General features: G+C 35.7%; 1 long non-coding RNA gene across 1 annotated transcript in view; it reads left to right on the forward strand.

Annotated features, from left to right (window-relative positions):
* The window catches only part of LOC122135200, a 42,577-nt gene extending 23,836 nt beyond the window's left edge, over positions 1 to 18,741 (forward strand). The window contains exons 2-3 of the long non-coding RNA XR_006153409.1: positions 17,909 to 17,961; positions 18,192 to 18,741. This is a non-coding gene — a long non-coding RNA (uncharacterized LOC122135200). The remainder of the gene's footprint in view (positions 1 to 17,908; positions 17,962 to 18,191) is intronic.
* Positions 18,742 to 19,111: the final 370 nt, after the last annotated feature.

Raw genomic sequence — 19,111 nt, forward strand, 5'->3', positions numbered from 1 at the left:
ATAGTTCTGATTTAAACATCATTGTTCTTTTTAAAAGTGGCAGCACCGCCTCCTCACTCTCATTTCTTTTACCATTCTGACTGTAAATACCACCTTTCTGGACATTATATACCTGGGAGCTGATGCAGGGTTTACATGAGGGGTTTATTTGAATAGTGCCAGCAGCTAACGCATTAGAACAAAATTATGAGAAATGATTGAAAAAGGTGCGAATGGTTGCAAGTCAACTAACGGAGGCTTGGAGAAAGAAACTAATTTTCAAAAGCAGTAAAGGCTGAGAAATGGACTTTTGTGTTCGGATTGATTAATATTGACAGAGAGAGTTCAATGAAATCAGGTCTATAGTTCATTCTTTGACTTCTGAGTTTCTGATCTAAGAAATTAACAGTTGCTGAGGCTTGAGTGGAGCTGCACTACTGTTTAAAAGCCTCAGATTGGTGAGATTTTTTAAATATTTTGAAAGATGTTTCTTATGCTCACCAGGGCTGCATTTATTTAATCAATAGTACAGTAAAAATAGTAATATTGTGAAATATTATTGCAAATTTAAATAACTTTTCTGTTTAAATATATTTTAAAATGTATTTATTTGGCAAAGCTGATTTTCAATCCAGTCCAGTCTTCAGTGTCACATGATCCTTTAAAAGTCATGCTGATTTTCCGCTCAAGAGTTCTAATTATCATCAATGCTGAAAAAAGCTGCTTAATATTTCAATGGAAACCATGATACAGTACTGTGAACAGTTTGAGAGCTTCCTTGGAATTTTTGGGTGATTGTTTTAAATGAAGTTTGGGGGGTGAATTGTCCCTTTTAAAAAAATTATTTAGATTTTAAAGCAAAGCAATTCAAAGCAAATATACCGACATGTTACCTTGAAAAAAAAAATAGAAAGAAAAAATTGGGCAAAGCAGCCATAGACTAATTTCCATTTTCTTTTCAAGCACTGTGCACAAATCTAAAAACTCATCTGAAATCAGCAGGTCCTTTGGACACGGTCTGCTTATGGCAGCCATGTGTATAAATGATGGGATTTCCACTTCCTCCTCCCGTCTATTCAGCATCCTGTTCATTTTTCTCTCTCTCTGTGAATCTGTCTGTCTGTTCTCAGCTAAGCTGTTTTCACTCAAATGATTGCTTTGTAGTGAAAACTCAAAAAGTGTCCGTCTGATTGATAATTAGCATGCTAAAAGATTTGTTAAGCACATTAAAGCCACCATTACATATCACCTTAGTCGTCCTTCTCTTCTTTCACTCTCTATCTGTTTGTTTTTCTCTATTTCTGACATACAGACCGAGGCAGGCATCAAAGGGCAGAAAGACCAGAGAGCCCACACCCACTGAGCTAACATTTAAACTCCATCCAATCCCACCAGGAACCAAAGGCACTGCACTGAACATCAGATTAAACCCAGAAATATGTATGAAAAAAAAAAACAGTTTTCTCCTGCTTTCAAAAGGGTTCAAAGGGACAATGAAACTTCATCAAAGCGCCATGTCCTTCTTTTGCCCTTACGTTTACCAGCTTGACAGAGCATGAATCCAACGTCCTTCAGATTTCAGTTTTATAGCATGAGATGACGGGTCTATCTACTGTATCTGTCTATCTTTACTCAACTCCTTTATAAGTGCTGTGCTGACAGGTGAGCTTCTTTACATAAACTTTATCACAATCCAAAACAGTATTTGGACACTTGATGTCTGATGTGCGAATTCATTGCATTTGAACATAAAAGATCAAATCAAGTGGGAGCAGGAAACAAACAATTCTAGTCCTTTTTTCACTTTGCTTATGGGCCGTTCACACAAAATTTGGTTTTATTGGTTTATGTGAAAACGTTGGTAAAAATGTGACATTTTTTTAAGATGATGTCAAATGTTCAAGAACTTGGAATTCTGTTCCATTCCATTGAACTCAAGAGTGTGCTCAGAGCAAATGATCTCAAATAATTTTATTTATTTCTATATATACTTCTCTCTCTCTCTCTCTCCTCTCTCTCTCTCTCTCTCTCTCTCTTTATTTATATAATATATATATATAATACATATTACTATCAAAATATATATATATATATATATAATATATCTGACTGTCTAAAGTCAGTTCCTGTAGTGTTCATCACATTAACTATGGACATCTTCCACTAACGTTTAATATTCCAAATACTTTAGCTCAGTTCCTGTTAGTTTTTAATCAGATTTACCTTAACATTTTTCTATTGATTTAAATATATTTCTCTTGACTTGTTTTTATTTATTTATTTATTTATTTGTTTGTTTGTAATGTAACCCAAATTAACTGTTTTCATACATTTTAAAGAGTTGCTTAAAGGCACAATACGTACGATTTTCGTAGTAAAATATAAAAAAAGTACTTGTTATATATTTCATGCAGTTGTGCACTTATGTTATCCTAAAAGTTCCCTAGGATTCCCAGAGAAATTTAAATTTTAAACAATGGCTCGTCCCGGTTTATTGTTGCCCATCAATAATTACGTAATATCCATGCTATCGGTTTCCACTTGTAGAAACTATGGCAACACACGTGGACAAAAATGCTGCTGCAGTAAATCCATTACGGCAGTGGCGAATAAAATGAAAATGAAATGAAATGTGTTGACTGCAGCATTATATTTAGATTTGCTCAATATTGCACCATGAATCTTTTTCTGCATTTTTACAGTGTTGCGCGTTATAACCAATCACACACGAGCCTGTTGAGTTTATGAACACAGCAGCCAATCAGAGGCGTTTAGATGAGTCATCGCTGATGCACTGGAGTTTTGTTCAGTAAGAGCGCTCGCTGAGTGTATTCTCTCATCACAAACAACAAAGTGCAGATGTACATATGATGTAAGTAGGAGATTCATTCATCAAACAGTGTATAGACAGCTTTACTGATTATAAGGTTTTTTTGAGAGTTTGAGTTTTTTGAGAGTGTGTAAACTTGCGCTAGACTGAAGACAGGCATACTGTTCTTTGACAATGTAACGTTAAATGTTCTTGGCTCACTTTGTTATTTATTCACTGTTTGAATAACTTTGGAAGGTACAGGTAATAAAACAAATTAATTCATTACATCCGTGAACATGATTTGGACATCTCTGGATGGTGAAAATTACATCTTCCATCGTTCCACTCTCCTTCATAGCGTCACCAAGCCTTTGTTATTGTTTAAAAATGCAACCTCTAGCAGTGAAAACTTACATATTGTGCCTTTAAGTGTCCAAATTGATTATAGGGTCATTCTCTTTCTGTGGTCACGGTACCTTCCCTGAGTTCATCATTCAGTTCCCGGATAGCCACACACCCATTTAAAGCTCTTTCCCATGTTAAATGAAGTGAAGTGAAGTGAAGTGAAGTGAAGTGAAGGGAAGTGACATTCAGCCAAGTATGGTGACCCATACTCAGAATTCGTGCTCTGCATTTAACCTATCCCGAAGTGCACACACACAGAGCAGTGAACACACACACACTGTGAACACACACCCAGAGCAACGGGCAGCCATTTATGCTGCAGCGCCCGGGGAGCAGTTGGGGGTTCAATGCCTTGCTCAAGGGCACCTAAGTCATGGTATTGAAGGTGGAGAGAGAACTGTACATGCACTCCCCCCCACCCACAATTCCTGCCGGCCCGAGACTCGAACTCACAACCCTTCGATTGGGAGTTGCTTAATTGAATCTCTCAAATCCTTATTCACCACCCAGACAAGCATAAAAAATTAATGTTAAACACATCCGGTTTTGTGTTCACTGTCCTAGTTCATGATAAATGTGAAGTTCTCCACTCCGTATTCACCACCCAGACAAGCATGAGAAATGATGGTCCTTATTGATTCTCATTTTCGCACGTGTCAGGCAGCTCCTTTAAAAGGGCTAATGAGCTTAATCGACACACTTGACGATCCATTTAAACCCTCACCTCCCCTTCCCAAAAATTAAACCGTTAAAAGAAAGGCTTGAACTTCTCAATCTCTGCAAATCGGACTAATCCTGCATTGCAGAAATGCAGGCTTTGGAGAGAATGGCTTCTTAAGCCTAGTATGCTGTTCATAGGTGTCGCTTAGCGTTTCTGTGGGGGAGTGTGCGCCATGGATCCATTCATATGTTTATGAGGCGAGGGTTAAAGTTACAGTTTAGGGTGAGAGAATGAGAAGTTTGCTTCCGTTTCTCCTTTTATCTCTCTCGCTCTCTCTCCATTTTGATGTCTCCTCCCTCCTCTATGCCCTCCGGGAGCCCAGTGTTTGTTGGCTGCCTTAAATACACCCATCTTTCCTCAAGCCCCCGGCTAGCATTGTCTCAACAAAGCCTGTTACTTGATGGTTCAATAGGGGCTTTTTGGGTGTGATTTCCCTGCTTTCTCTCTCTCTCGGTCTCGGTAGCTGCCGTCTCGGCTCAGGAGCATGGCGAATGGGATCAGAAGCAAACAGCCTCACTGATAACGATGAAGGGCAAATATTGAAGCCTTATTGTTTGTTTGTTTTCTAGCTCCCCTGCTTCTGTCTGCGGCATCTTTCAAATTCTGATTTATATTCACCTAAACTTTGACATTAACTCTATTCAGGCTTACTTTCAAATACAAGCCGTTGAAGACCTTATTCTGATTAATGCATTAAGCTATTTAAGTTTACATCTAGATAACTTGTGACTTGTACTGGTCATCGTTTCTGTTGTTTATTTTCTCTGTGGTCCACTTATAATGGTAGTCCATAGTTTGGTTTTCCAGGACTATTTTCAACCCTCTCTTTAACCCACAGAATGCTAGGCCTTTAAAGGCCTGTTCATATGTTAACTATATTATCGTCCACACCAAAGGAGAATAACATTCACTTTATAAACATGCACTGCAGTTCTGTCTTCTGCCACTTAAAATGTTCAAGCTTTTTAAAGGTGGGTTCTGATGTTTTTATCATTTATCTGCTGAAAAAAAACATTATGAAAGTGATTCCAGCAATATCATTCCTTTGGGTCGTTTTCATAGCTGTGGAATGGACTTCCCTATTCTCATAGAATTAGAACAATTATTAAATTTGGAACAATCATTACAGAGATAGTTATTGATATAGTTGTCATTCTTGAACGGGTCTTATGGCTTCTGTGTCTGCAAATTATCTTCAGAAGTTAGCTTCTACTGATGCAATAGCTACATTTTTCTTTAGAGGAAAAGCTTCTTTCTTCATCGATAGCCATTTAAAATGAACTGTAATTAGACTAAATATGTTTTGACCTGTTTTAAAAGTGGGGATTCTTGGAAGGTCTTAAAAATGTGAAATGACTCTCATTTTTCCCTGTCTACTCCCTTTGACGTCATAGTTCATGTATGATGGTCTCTAATGAATGATTTGGGACAGTGTGGCTTCTTTTGGTGCCAGCTGTCAGTGTACCTCACGTTCCTGACTCATTTCCAGGGTAATCAGTTAGAAATAGTAGTATCTACCCTATATAATCGCTATTACTTCACAGTGATTAATTCTTAATTGCATTTGAAAATAACATACCATGTACACTAAACCATACCCTAAACATAACTAATAGCTTTAACGAAAACTAAAGTAAGGTAAAGCCATTATATTTGATATTTGCAATGTCATTTGAGTTTTCTTCAAAGAGTCTTTGAGGTTTTAGTGACTTGAGTTTCATGGGATGGTTAACATTGCAAGTCCAGTGCTATACCAAGTGAGCTATCGTGCAAGTTTACTATATCAGAAAATTCATACATATGGAGCTGATTTTGTGATGAAAATGTTAAATATATTATGAGCGATTATGCTCATAGAGGTAGGACTGAGTTACCTTTTTGGGCTTTTTTGCTTGGCTGTAAGTGTCTGTCCAGGTCAGGGGGCTTCTGTCTCCACAGTGAGATGTTCACTGGTCTGAAGAGATAACCCTCAGGCACCAGCTGGACCTCTGACAGATGGTGTCAATACACTGCATATAGAGAGAGAAAGTATGAAATAGGATGAGAAAAACAAAATGAGATAATGAGAGAGAGGAACACTTGGTTTGGTGAGTCACAAGTGATGGATACCTAGTACGTCTGTACTGGCTGTGTGATGTGACTCCTGATTGGACAGGACTTACACAAGTATAACACAAGTATGACTAATATATATATATAACACACACACACACACACACACACTCACACACTCACCGCCCACTTTATTAGGTATACCTGTTCAATTGCTTGGTAACACAAATTGCTAATCAGCCAATCACATGGCAGCAACTCAATGCATTTAGACATCTAGATGTGGTAAAGATGACTTGCTGAAGTTCAAACCGAGCATCAGAATGGGGAAGAAAGGGGATTTAATTGACTTTGAACTTAGAATGGTTGTTGGTGCCAGACGGGCTGGTCAGACTGCTGATCTACTGGGATTTTCACGCACAACCATCTCTAGGGTTTACAGAGAATGGTCCAAAAAAGAGAAAATATCCAGTGAGCGGCATTTGTGTGGACGAAAATGCCTTGTTGAGGTCAGAGGAGAATGGGCAGACTGATTAGAGATGATAGAAAGGCAACAGTAACTCAAATAACCACTCTGCAAGGTATGCAGAATACTATCTCTGAACGCACAACACGTCAAACCCTGAAGCAGATGGGCTACAGCAGCAGAAGACCACACCGGGTGCCACTCCTGTCAGCTAAGAACAGGAAACGGAGGCTACAATTTGCACAGGTTCACCAAAATTGGACAATAGAAGACTGGAAAAAACGTTGCCTGGTCTGATGAGTCTTGATTTCTGCTGCGAAATTCAGATGGAAGGGTCAGAATTTGGCGTAAAGAACATGAAAGCACGGATCCATCCTGCCTTGTCTCAACGGTTCAGGCTGCTGGTGGTGGTGTAATGGTGTGGGGGATATTTTCTTGGCACACTTATATATACACACACATACCCGAGTGAAAAGTTATACATTTAAAATACATTGTTTTTATACTAATTATAGTTCAAGTCTATTAACATATATCACTTGAGACTTACTGATATAAAAAATTATAATTAAACTTTATTTGGAGTACTACTTGTGGACAATGCACATTTCTTAATATTAAGCCTAAAATGTTTTTTAATGTCTCTACTGATGAGGATTGCATGATCTTTATGTCGCTCTTTAAATGCAAGATATTTAAAGTGTACCTGAAGTATACTTGCAATAGTTTCACTTTAGCACAATCAAATATACTTCAGTATATCTTAAGTTGGACTTCAGCACGATGTCCACACAATTAAAGTGCATTAAGTACAAAATTAGTTGTTCCATATATGCCAAATCTTCTGAAATAGACATAAAATAATTTGTAAGAGAAACGTATTATTTTCCTAACATTTTCCTACACCTCTCAAACCCCTTTCATGGTCACTGATGCGTGTGTGTGTGTCTGTGTGCGCCATGTTTCATTACTTAAATGTCAGTCTCTTTCCTACAAAAAGCTTCTTGAACCACTTTTATAATATTTTAAGGTGTTTTTTAGTTTTTATATTATATTTTGAGGCTTGACATATCCTTTCATAAAATGGAAAAGAGCAGCATATACTTCACACTTGCCAGTTTTAAAAACTTTAATTTAATTATTATTAATTTAAATAAAATAAAGTTGAAATAAAATAAAATATGAATATTAAAAGAAAAATTCAATGGAAATTAGAAATGATGCTTTGAAAAGGACTGAAATAAATGTAAGCACTGACAGCTAAACTAAAATAATAGATCTTTGTCTTGATAAAAAGGACAAAAGCACTGGAAGAGAAAATATAAAAATAAAAGCGAATTCAAAATATAAGAAAAAAAAACATAATAAATAACACTGCCCCTTTTTGTGTTATACAGAAAGAAAGAAAGTGATGCGGTTCAGAAACAACTTGAGGGTGAGTAATTGATGACAGAATTTTAATTTTTGGTTGAACTATTTCTTTAAAATTCTTTATTCCCGCTTGTCCACATCCAGCAACACCAAAAGTAATCTAGATGTGAAGCGTGAAACGGCATCAGGAGTCTCATGTTTGTCAGTACGCCCATTTAATGCGACCCGTAGTCTCAATCACTGAGAGAAAGCTGCTCCGCTGCTCATGACCTGCTGACTACACAGTTTGGATCACACACATTTAGAAACATGTTGGTCATTAATCAAACTGATTGACAGCTCACTTCACCCTGTTTAGACATATTTATTGCCACTTCTCTGATGTATGTGTGATGTTTGTGAGATTCACGGCCGGACATGAAAAGAATCTGGATATGAAAAAAAAAAAAAAACAGATACTTCATCTAATTACTTGCTGTTAGATCTAAAACACATGAATAATGTTTTTTTTAAATGCAAGAATAATGTTTCCCAGGAGAGCTGGGAGATTTTTGTCATGGTGTGAGTAGAAGTGTGCCTTTTTGAAATGCTATCATTTGGAAACTCTGGAGATTCACAGACTAATTAGGCTTATTTGCATGCAGTGGAAGCAAGCAGCTGACAGCGTCCACTGCTGGCCAAGAGAAAGATGCTTTTAATGAGAGCTCACTGCTGTGTTAAAGGAGTCCCCTGCCTCCTCAGACCTCCACACACACATTCACACACTCACGCAAACAAGTTACATGTAACCCTCATCCGAGGCTCCGCCCCCACAGCCATGTTGCCCTGGCTACATGGTTGTCACCTTTCCCATTCAAAATCAGGGTGCTAATTATTGCGTTATCATTAACAGCTCTATTTCAGGTTGAACATCCTAGCTGAAATGTTTAAGATTAGCAAGCAAAGTTATAAACAGGCTAGTAGTAAAGAATTATGTTGATGTAAAAAAAAAAAATGCTGGTAAAATTGCTCTTAAATGAATAGTTTACCCCAAAAATGTGTTGTTAATTTACTCACTCTCAGAGCATCTGAGATGAAGGTTACTTACTTTCTTCAGTAGAACATTTAAGATGACTTTAGCTGAATCCATGGTCTTTGTTAATTGATAAAATGCAAGTCAATGGGTTCAGAGAGTCAAAAAAGCTGGTACAGGAAATACAAAATTAATAGCTGTGGCTCCTGACAATCTACTGAGGTCTTATGAAACATATCAAACATATAAATCACATGAACCACAAAAGGGCAGTGGATTCAGTTAAAAATATAAAGATATTTTGAAGAATGTTGGTAACCAAACAGTTGATGGTAGCCATTAAATTCCATACACGTATTTTTTTCCCATACTATGGAAGTCAATGGCTACCGTCAAATGTTTGGGTACCAACATTCTTCAAAATATAGCCTATATATATATTTTTTTTTGCTCAGCAGAACACACTATATATATTATTTACTTAATAATTATATTATATATAAAATGTTAATATTTATATAAATATACACAGTACACACACATGTATTTTGTAAACAAAAACTTTCATTTTGAATGCGATTATTCGTTTGGTAGCATTGATTTATTTATATTTCGACTAATTGTTTCAGTCCTACTTGTATGGAATCTAGCATATGGAAATATAAGTGGAACAAACATGGCTCCATCATTTATTATTATTATTATTATTATTATTATTATTAGATTGAGATTCCTAATTTATAGCCTTTTGTTTTAAGGAAAAATAAAGTTAGCAGCAGAAACTGATTTTCCCATTTAGTGGGAGATTTATGCATATTTGCAGTAGGAGATGTATGGTGTTAATGTTGTGTTCCAGACATCATCTCACCCAAACACCACAGAGCCACGACATCGCTTGAGATTAACCCTGAGCTATGCAGTCACCTTGAACGGAGAGGCTCATGGGAGGTAATTGTGCTCTGACAGAGCCTGTGGCGCTACAGGCGAGGATCCCCCTCCACACACTACCATACGCACACAAATATACAGACCACTCGCCTGTCATTAAAGCCTGAAGCAAGAGCCCCCTCAGGGACAGAGATGGATGAGGTGTCAGTCCTGAACCTGTCCACAGAGACACAGGGACCTGTCAACCCGACCAAACCACACCACTGCCAACCATTAGAGCTTCATGCATGGCCCACAGCCACCCGTCATCTGCTCCGGCTGGGCTTCAGAAACCTTGTGGCTCGCCGGAGCCTCTCATTCAGAAAGAGTGGAGCGGCTGATAGGCCCGGACAAAAGAATCGGCTCCACAAAAGTGAGCCATCAGGGAGGACAATAGGAAGCCAATTCATCAATTTCAAGAGCAGCTTCACCTTTAGTGCTGTTTAAGGTACTGTAAACTTAGGAGAAACTGAGGAGTTCTGGGAGACCGTCTAAGAGACACTTAAAAGAGCTTGGAAAGATTTATGGTGCTCGCTGGCACAGTGCTTTCCCCAATACCTCTTTGTCTGGCTGTACTGCTATATCTGTAACCCCATTACAAAAATGTGTAACTAGGTTTTTGCATTCTGGGAAATCATTAAAACAAACTGAAAGTGAATATGCAGTCATTTAGCTCAGGGCTTTCTGACTGGTGGGATGCTATGTAGCCCCTAAGGGGACATGATAACAGAAAAAAAAAAAAAAAAAAAAGAGATGGGAGGAAAAATTATATTGCGATACTCGAATATTGCAGTAAAATAGTAATTGTGTTCCCCCAAGAAACTGTGCCTTCACTCACAAAACCACTAAAGTAGTTTTTCCTCCCATTTCATCTTATTTCCGTCACATCTTATTTCTCGGGCGAACAAAATGTTTTGTGAGTAAACACAAAAGCATTGAAATAAGTTTTATTCTAGTCTTATTTTAATTACTTAATTGATTAAATAATTATATAATGTATATAATATAATAATGTATATAATATAAATAAAAAAATAAATAATAATTATTATTTAAGAACTAAAATACAAATATATATAAAAAGATTTATATAAAAAAAAATAAATAAAAAAAATACCAAAATAACAAAAAATTAAAACATTTAAATGTAGTAGTAGTAGTAATTATATATATATATATATATATATAATATATATATATATATATATATATATATATATATATATATATATATATAATAAATATATATATAAATAATTTATAATGTATTATTACATTATTAAAATTACATTTTATGTCCTTATATTCAAACAGTGAAATGTAGTAGTAGTAGTAATATCATCATCATCATCATCAATAATAATAACAATATAAAATATGTATACATTTATCATTATATTTCTTCTTGTTTTTCTTCTTAAACCATTAACAAAAATTCATTAAATTAAAATCTAAAATAAAACAATGAAATGTAGTAGTAGTAGTAATATCATCATCATCATCATCATCAATAATAATAATAATAATAATAATAATAATAATAATAATAAATAATACATATTTAGAAATTTATTATTATTATTATTATTATTATTATTGGAGAAAAAAAGTAACAAAAAAATAAATAATGTATTGTAAATAAATAAATAGAGTAAAATTTAAATATTCCTTAAAATGTAAAATTTATTAACAATAATAAATTAAAATGACCTTAAAATCAAACAGTGAAATGTAGTAGTAGTAATATCATCATCATCATCATCATCATCATCATCGTCATCATAATCAATAATAATAATAATAATAATAATAAATATTTATACATTTATTATTGAATCTATTATAGATTATGATGATGATGATTATTATTATTATTATTATTATTACATTTCAGTGTTTAGTTTTAAAGACATTAGTTGTTTATTTAAACCAGTTGATTAAACCCTGAACTCTTATATCCAATGATCACACCTACCGTCCTTTAGCTACCAGCCTAGATTGCTACAATACATCAGTAACATTTAATAGCATCTGGAGTCTTGGTGACACTGTTTGTTGTGTTGTGTCCATATTTACCAGGCCTTTCTCAGAAATAATTTACGAATCAATGTTATTTGCTGCTGTACATCAGCCCTTGTGTTTGTCCATCTGGAGTGCCTTTGTCAGTGTTGTAGGAATCTGTAGCATTTCCTGGCAAAAAGTCGATTTCCACATAAATTTGATTCATCCCTCACTTTACTCAAAGAATATTACATAAAGCGTTGGCATGGCAGCTTGTAGCTAAAGTTAACCTTTGTTAGCTTTGTCAGAAATACCACAGCTGCTAAAATTTGAACATGCAATTCATATTTGTGATATAATAACTATGTAGCATGTCTTTGCAGAGGTTGATGTGTGGGAGCGACCACATGTGAGACAGTTCCTTAAGGCCCTGTCGTTTGCAAAAAAAAAAAAAAAAAAAAATCTATATATACATATATTTTTAAAAATAATCTCAATCTAATAATAATAATTTTTAAAGGAATAGTTTACCCAAAAATGAACATTTGCTGAAAATTAGCTCATCCTTAGGCCATCCAAGATTTCATTCCTCACCGATGGTGCAGTGAATGGGTGCCTTTCAGAATGAGTGTCCAAACAGCTGATAAAAACACAATAATCCACAAGTAATCCACACGACTCCAGTCCATAAATTAATGTCTGCATGTTTGTAAGAAACAGAGTCATCATCCATGCATTTTAACATTAAACCATCAATTCTGGCCAAAATATAGATTCATAATAAAACTTCCTCCAGTGAAAAAGTCTATCCCCCTCTCTCACATCAAAATCCATCAACATATTTTTGAACTGTTTTGAACTTTTTTTTTTATTTGTCTATATGTCTCTTCTGATTCAGACAAGACAACTTTTTCATTGAAGAAAGCAATATTATAGATAGAGGACCCATATTTGGGTCAGAAGTGGTGGTTTGTAGTTAAAACCTTAGTGATATATGCGTTTCTTACAAATATACAGCTTTTTACTTCACAAAATGTTAACTGATAGTCTGAGGATGAGTGAGTGTTCAGCAAATTTTCATTTTGGGTGAACTATTGCTTTAAGCACATTTTGGGATTTGTTTTTTATGTTTTATTTTATTTTATTTATTTATTTATTTAATTTTTTGCCAGTTTTTGTTTCCATCCAGCTTTAAAAAAAAAAAAAAAAAAAAAAAAGATCCCCCAAAAATTTTGAAAGAAACCCGGCTCTATACACAAAGTTCTAAAGGTGTTTTTTCATGTAGAAAGCTAAACCACGAGAAGCAACTGCTGCTGTAACTTTTCTCAGTACTCCCAGTAAAAACTCCCCCCCCCCCACAATCCTGAGCTGTCTGACATTGCCTTACATTGAGTTTTTTTTCTTTTTCTTTTTCAGGATTGGGGAGCCTTCCAATTAAAATCTTTTGCCTGACCCATTAAATAAAATATATTTTTGTAAAGTTAACTCATGTGAGCATGCATGGTTATATTCCTGACATGGTCTTTCTTCTCAGTCAAGCTCCTATCACTTATTTATTTGAGGGTTTTTTAATTGCTTTGTGATAAGCAAGAAAATAAAAATCAATGCTCTACTTTCTGCTGAAGTGGTTTTCAAAAAATAGCATTTTACTTTTAATTAGCATAGTTCAGAAATAAATAGTTCAGGGATGCAAAAACTCCTAACAATGACGTCTGGACTGAGCTGGAACCGCTCGTGTTATAGAGCTATTGATTTGCTAATTGTGCTCCGTCTCAGTTCTTTGTTCCTGTGGGCTATGCTTAACCTACGTGACTCTCTGAATTTCTCAGGACCGCAGCTTGTTAAAATGAAACTCCTACACTTAACGTCTGAGGATGCATTGACTCGCTGACTGTGCCCCTCTGGAAAAGGGTTTCTATCTAACTTTGTAAAAAACTGGCATTCCTTCTTTTATCTCCGTCCAAAAGATGTGACATTCTTGGCAACAATACAGTGACTGGCGGCCTTCTTGATATTTGGTACAGATGACTTTGATAGTTGAGAGTGCGGAGGATCTCCAGGGACTCTGGCAGGCTGAGGCATCCGTAGAGCTCGCGACAGGTTGTCTAATTTCTGGATCTGTAGGGTGCCGCTGTGGTCCACGGGGTCGTCTCGACGTGTCTGTTATTCTCTCAACACCTGGGATTATGCAGTGTCTCTTTGAGTCTTAAAGGATTTGGGCAAATCAGAAAGGGCAAGTCCAGCAAGACTGAACTGAAGCCCAGCTATGGATAAGCCGACTTACTCCATGAATGATGCGACTGTTCTTGGTGCAGTGAAACAGCTGCTGACCCTGAGCTATAGCTTCATGTTGGCTGCTTTTGTGCTGATCTCAGCACAGCTCCTGGCACCCTCTGTCTGATGGTTCCCTGGAGAGGGCACTATGAATAGCTCTCTACCCATCTCCATTTTCTCCTGTGTCCTGGCAACACTGATCCGCTGGCTGCCTGGTGCTGCAACACTGAAGCTGACAAAGCAAGGAGTGCAGAACTATCCGGAAAGCCAGATGTGAATGTGGGTCTGTGCACATGTGTGTCCAATTATAAATGGGAGAGAGAAATACAGAAAGTAAAATATTTAGATTAAAATATTTAACTTTTACAAATTAATACTGAACTTCCAGAATATGTTAAAGCTTAGGATGGAAATGAAGAGTAAACGTTTGCGATTGCTTAGTGAGGGATTGACAATTAGCTTACACTTGAAGTTCATAACAACAATTAATAGGACATCACTTTGTGAAGGATGATGTTATTAAGGAACTGATTTTAAGGCACAGGTAAAACCTTAAAATTCATTACTTTAAAGCAGTATTCCTTAATAAAGCATACACACATTGTAAAATGAATGAAATAATAATAGCAATAATAATAATAAAATAATAATAAATTATCCAGTAATTTTTCATTTCCCTGAGCTCTAAAACACAGCACAATGGAAAAAAAACTCAAAATGCACACACCTAATCTGAAATATATATTTAATATTTCTGTGATGCAAACCAGAATTTTCAAGTCATTACATTATTTTTAGTGTCAACATTACATGATCCTTCAGAAATGCACACGCGCACACATACACACACACACACATATAAATATATATATATATAAAACACACTAATGAGCCAATACATTATGACCACCTACTTAACCTGTAGGACCACCTTTAGCCCGCAAAGGCTTGATTTACTCCTCCATACCATATTATTTAAAGTACCTCTGAGTGCCATGTAAATAACATGATAATGAATATAGCAACCACTGTATATAATCAAAGTACACGGTATTATTATATGATACTATCACTGTAACATAGTACTGCCACTCTACGGTTTTGTGAGAGAAGGAGTAAAGTAAACACATGGCAAGCTTATGTTGAATACCCTCATACCTTTCTTTTTTAGCTTACAAAGCTGTCATATTCACACACAATGAGGGCAGAGTTCAGAAAGCCCTATTGCCTCTTGCCGCTATCATTTAAATTTGGGTCAGTATGTTATCTGTCTGAGATGAAAAACAAAAACGAAATGATAAATAAAAAGCCCTCTGTCCTCAGACTAAAAACAATTCCAGAGCCATCGGATTAAAATGCCTGTCGTCTTTTCGTCCACAATAGCAGTGCTTCACAAGCACATTGAGGAGCAGGTGGAGGCAGCATCCAAGCCAATTCATTTGCACAATGCAGAGTCTCACTTGCCTTGATGAGCCATTGTCTTGGTTACAAGGGAATTTAAAAAAATATAAAAAAAATACCGGGACGTAACTTGCAGAAATGGTCACTGTGATTCTTTAGCGCCTAAATCCCCAGCTGGCCCGCGACTCGCCAGTTGGGTGTGTTAAAAGGATCCGATATCAAAGCGTGGGTCGCTGCCAGACTTCTGGCCTTGAGTAATTAGCCCGTTCTTCACACCATCACTGAGCTCACCAGAGCAAACAACAGTGAGTCTGGAAGAATGCGTCATACCCATGCTAACACACACATACCCTAATACACACATGTACACACTGCTCTACCTCACTGTTTACTGTGATTTCACCTCATTTGAGAGCAGAATGCAGCACTTTACAGAATATTATTTGTGCTGTAGTGTTTTTATGTTTATTGGTTACTGTAAAGCTGCTATTTTTGCATAGGAATGAGTCTTGATACTTCTCTGAGGTTTTACCTCAGAATTTTCAGAATTTCCGCCTTTTGAGGATGGTATGCAACACCAATGATAATTTAATCAGTTACCCCAATTGTTTTAACTTAGTGTAAATAACATGCATTGTAAATAAAAGCTCATTGCTGCCTATTTAACTCGTCTTGTCCAATAAGAAGTTTAAATCAAGGGTTCTTCATTTGTCTTGGAAAAGATCTTGTTTATGTTCATGGTAGTCTTCTGTTCATAATTAACAGTTTAATTCCATTGTGGTGTTTCACACTATGGCTCTTAGCAAGTTCTGTCATTACATAAAGTGTTTGCTGGGAGTTCTTGAGGGAGAGAATGAAAGTGTATTTTATGCTCCATTTACTGTTTAATTAGTGATTTTGTCAACTTTTCTCCATGCATGCTGGACTATTTCTCCATGCTGGTATCTGGACTATGTAGTTGGCTAAAATACCTATACATCATTACGATGTTAAAGGGTTAAATGGCAACAGTGTTAAACTATTGATATAAATGAGGAGTATTCCCAGACACAAAACAAACACAACTGACAATCTTCAACCAATACCTACTTTGGGCCAGAACTCGAACCAAATTCTGCTAGTCTGTAAGTCTTGGTTTAGATGGATTTTTTTTTCTTTCTTTTTTTTTCTTCTTATTTAAAAGATTTTTATATTCAGTATATGTTTCGAAATACACAACAAACACCAATTAAGACTTCAGACACAATTTGACTTTGTTCCTGTGTTCTCTATCTGTGTGGAAAATATAGCAGGCTTGTATCTGTTCATTATCTCATTTCTGTCTTCACCAACCCTCCCTCTCTTCTGCTATGCTCCTCAATCACTCATTACAGCTCTTTCTTTGAAGAGTGGAGTCTATTTATAGATCACCTTTAACTTAAAAACCTGCACATGCTTTTATTTTTCTTTCTTTCTTTCTTTCTTTCTTTCTTTCTTTCTTTCTTTCTTTCTTTCTTTCTTTCTTTCTTTCTTTCTTTCTTTCTTTTTGGTTCTGTGCCAGCACTTTTATCTATTTCCTACTTTGACAATCTCTTTCTTAAAAAAAAAAAAAAAAAAAAACGGACCGAATCTGGACACCTGATTACAAACCAAATGCTTTTGGTTGAGTGACACTTACAGTGGTTAAGTAATAGTTTTTAGTTTTTATACAATTGTATTAAACCAAAAAAATAAATAAATAAAAAAAAAATAATAATAAAAAAAAAACGATTTTATTTATTTTAAATTTTTTAGTAAATCATTTTACTTTGATTTTATGCTTTATACATGTGTGTGTATATATATTTTAGTTTTTATACAATTGTATTAACACATTTTAGTTGAGTGTTAGTGAAAGTGTTTAAGTGATACTTAGTTTTTATACAATTGTATTAACACATTTTAGTTGAGTGTTAGTGAAAGTGTTTAAGTGATACTTCACCTAAAGAAAAAAAATTATTGGCTCACACCAATGTACTTCCGAATAATGTCGAGAAAAAAACAAAAAACAAAACCTTTTTGGGTTAATTATTCTTTTAAGACAGTCATACCTGTTAGCATTTTTCAGGTATAATGTGAAATTAAACAATACAATAATAATAAATAAATTATTATTATTATATTATCAAATACATGATCTTTTATTTTATAAAGATATATTATAACAGTAATTGTTCTTATTTTGGTTTTGAGTAATTTTTCTAGTTTATTATTATTATTATATAATCACAAAAATTTGGCTAAATCATACAAGCACATACAGCAAACCTGGATTTTTTATTTATTTGTTTATTTTAAGTCTTCTTTTTTTTTTTATTATTTATTTTTTTTTTTTTTTTTACTTTTTTAAACTGTTATTGCAAGTTTTATCAGACAAATCACAATTTTTATCAGACAACCCCCCCCCCCCCCCCCAAAAAAAAAAAAAAAAACGTACAGGCCAACCCATATGACTCTTTTCTTCTGCAGATCACATGGAGAAAGTTTGCCTAATGTCAGAGTTGGTTTGGAATGCCACGAGGGTGAGTAAATAATGACAATTGTCATTTATGAGTGTACTGTCCCTTTAACCACACATACAAACAGGTATCGTTACACACACACACAAACTGTCCACAGTCCTTAGGATTGCACTCCCATTAGCTTTAAATCTGACAGCACCCTTCCCCGCCACATTGACAGACAATTTTCCCCCTCGAGACCCTTTTGCCTAATGTTTAGACATGTGTCATATGCATCCTCAAATTATCAGGGTTATGGAGGCGTGAGAGCACCTGAGCGTGGCCCTCCCATTTTCCGTTTTGTCGTACCTAACCCAACCTCCCCACCGCGCTCTAGTATGAAGTAATGGGATGCTATTGAAGACGCAGCCTTTGATGTCTGGAAGCAGATGGGCAGAGGAGGAGAGCTGCGTGCTGACAGGTATCTCTCTCGTCATATCTGAAGTCCAGAGGGGATGCGAAGCTCTGCGAGATGCACGCTGAAGGAGACTGCATTGATTGTTCTGGCAAGTGTTTTGACTCCTCACCTCACTTCACCTGAAATTAAACCCTGCCAATGAGACATTTAGACGCTGATGTTAGCCAAATTAGCCTCCTACTGGTGCTCATATATGGCCTTTCTGCTGATTATAATTTCCCCCATTGCCTTCACTCACGAATGCCCATTTGTCATGGATTTGCTGCTTGTATGGTTTGGCATTCACGTCCAAGAGTCTTAAGTAAAAAGTTTCTTCCACAACAAGCCCACAAAACTGTCTGAAAGTAACCTAGGCGTTCTTACATTACTCAATAGGCCACTTTCATTGTTAAGAAACCTCACTTGAACATAAATTCACATATATGGAACCTTAACATGTCTCTCTCTCTCTCTCTCTCTCTCTCTCTCTCTCTCTCTCTCTATACTGATAAAGTCCCATGTGAATGTGAAGAATGTGTACTGTGCTACAAATGGCAAACTATGTACTTTTGGGTATGAAATAAGCCAGAATGGCAATGTCAAGGCAAATTGGCTGTATTTCAAATAGCATATTAGCACACTGTACACATTATGCTGATTTTCTGTATGGATGTTATACAGTATGTAATAATGTTATCCCATAATACAGATGACCTTGACTTTCTAATCATTTATATATGTTATATATGTTAAAAACAAATCACATTTTTCTTT

This window comes from Cyprinus carpio, chromosome A23 (assembly GCF_018340385.1).
Source record: "Cyprinus carpio isolate SPL01 chromosome A23, ASM1834038v1, whole genome shotgun sequence".
Lineage (NCBI taxonomy): Eukaryota > Metazoa > Chordata > Actinopteri > Cypriniformes > Cyprinidae > Cyprinus > Cyprinus carpio.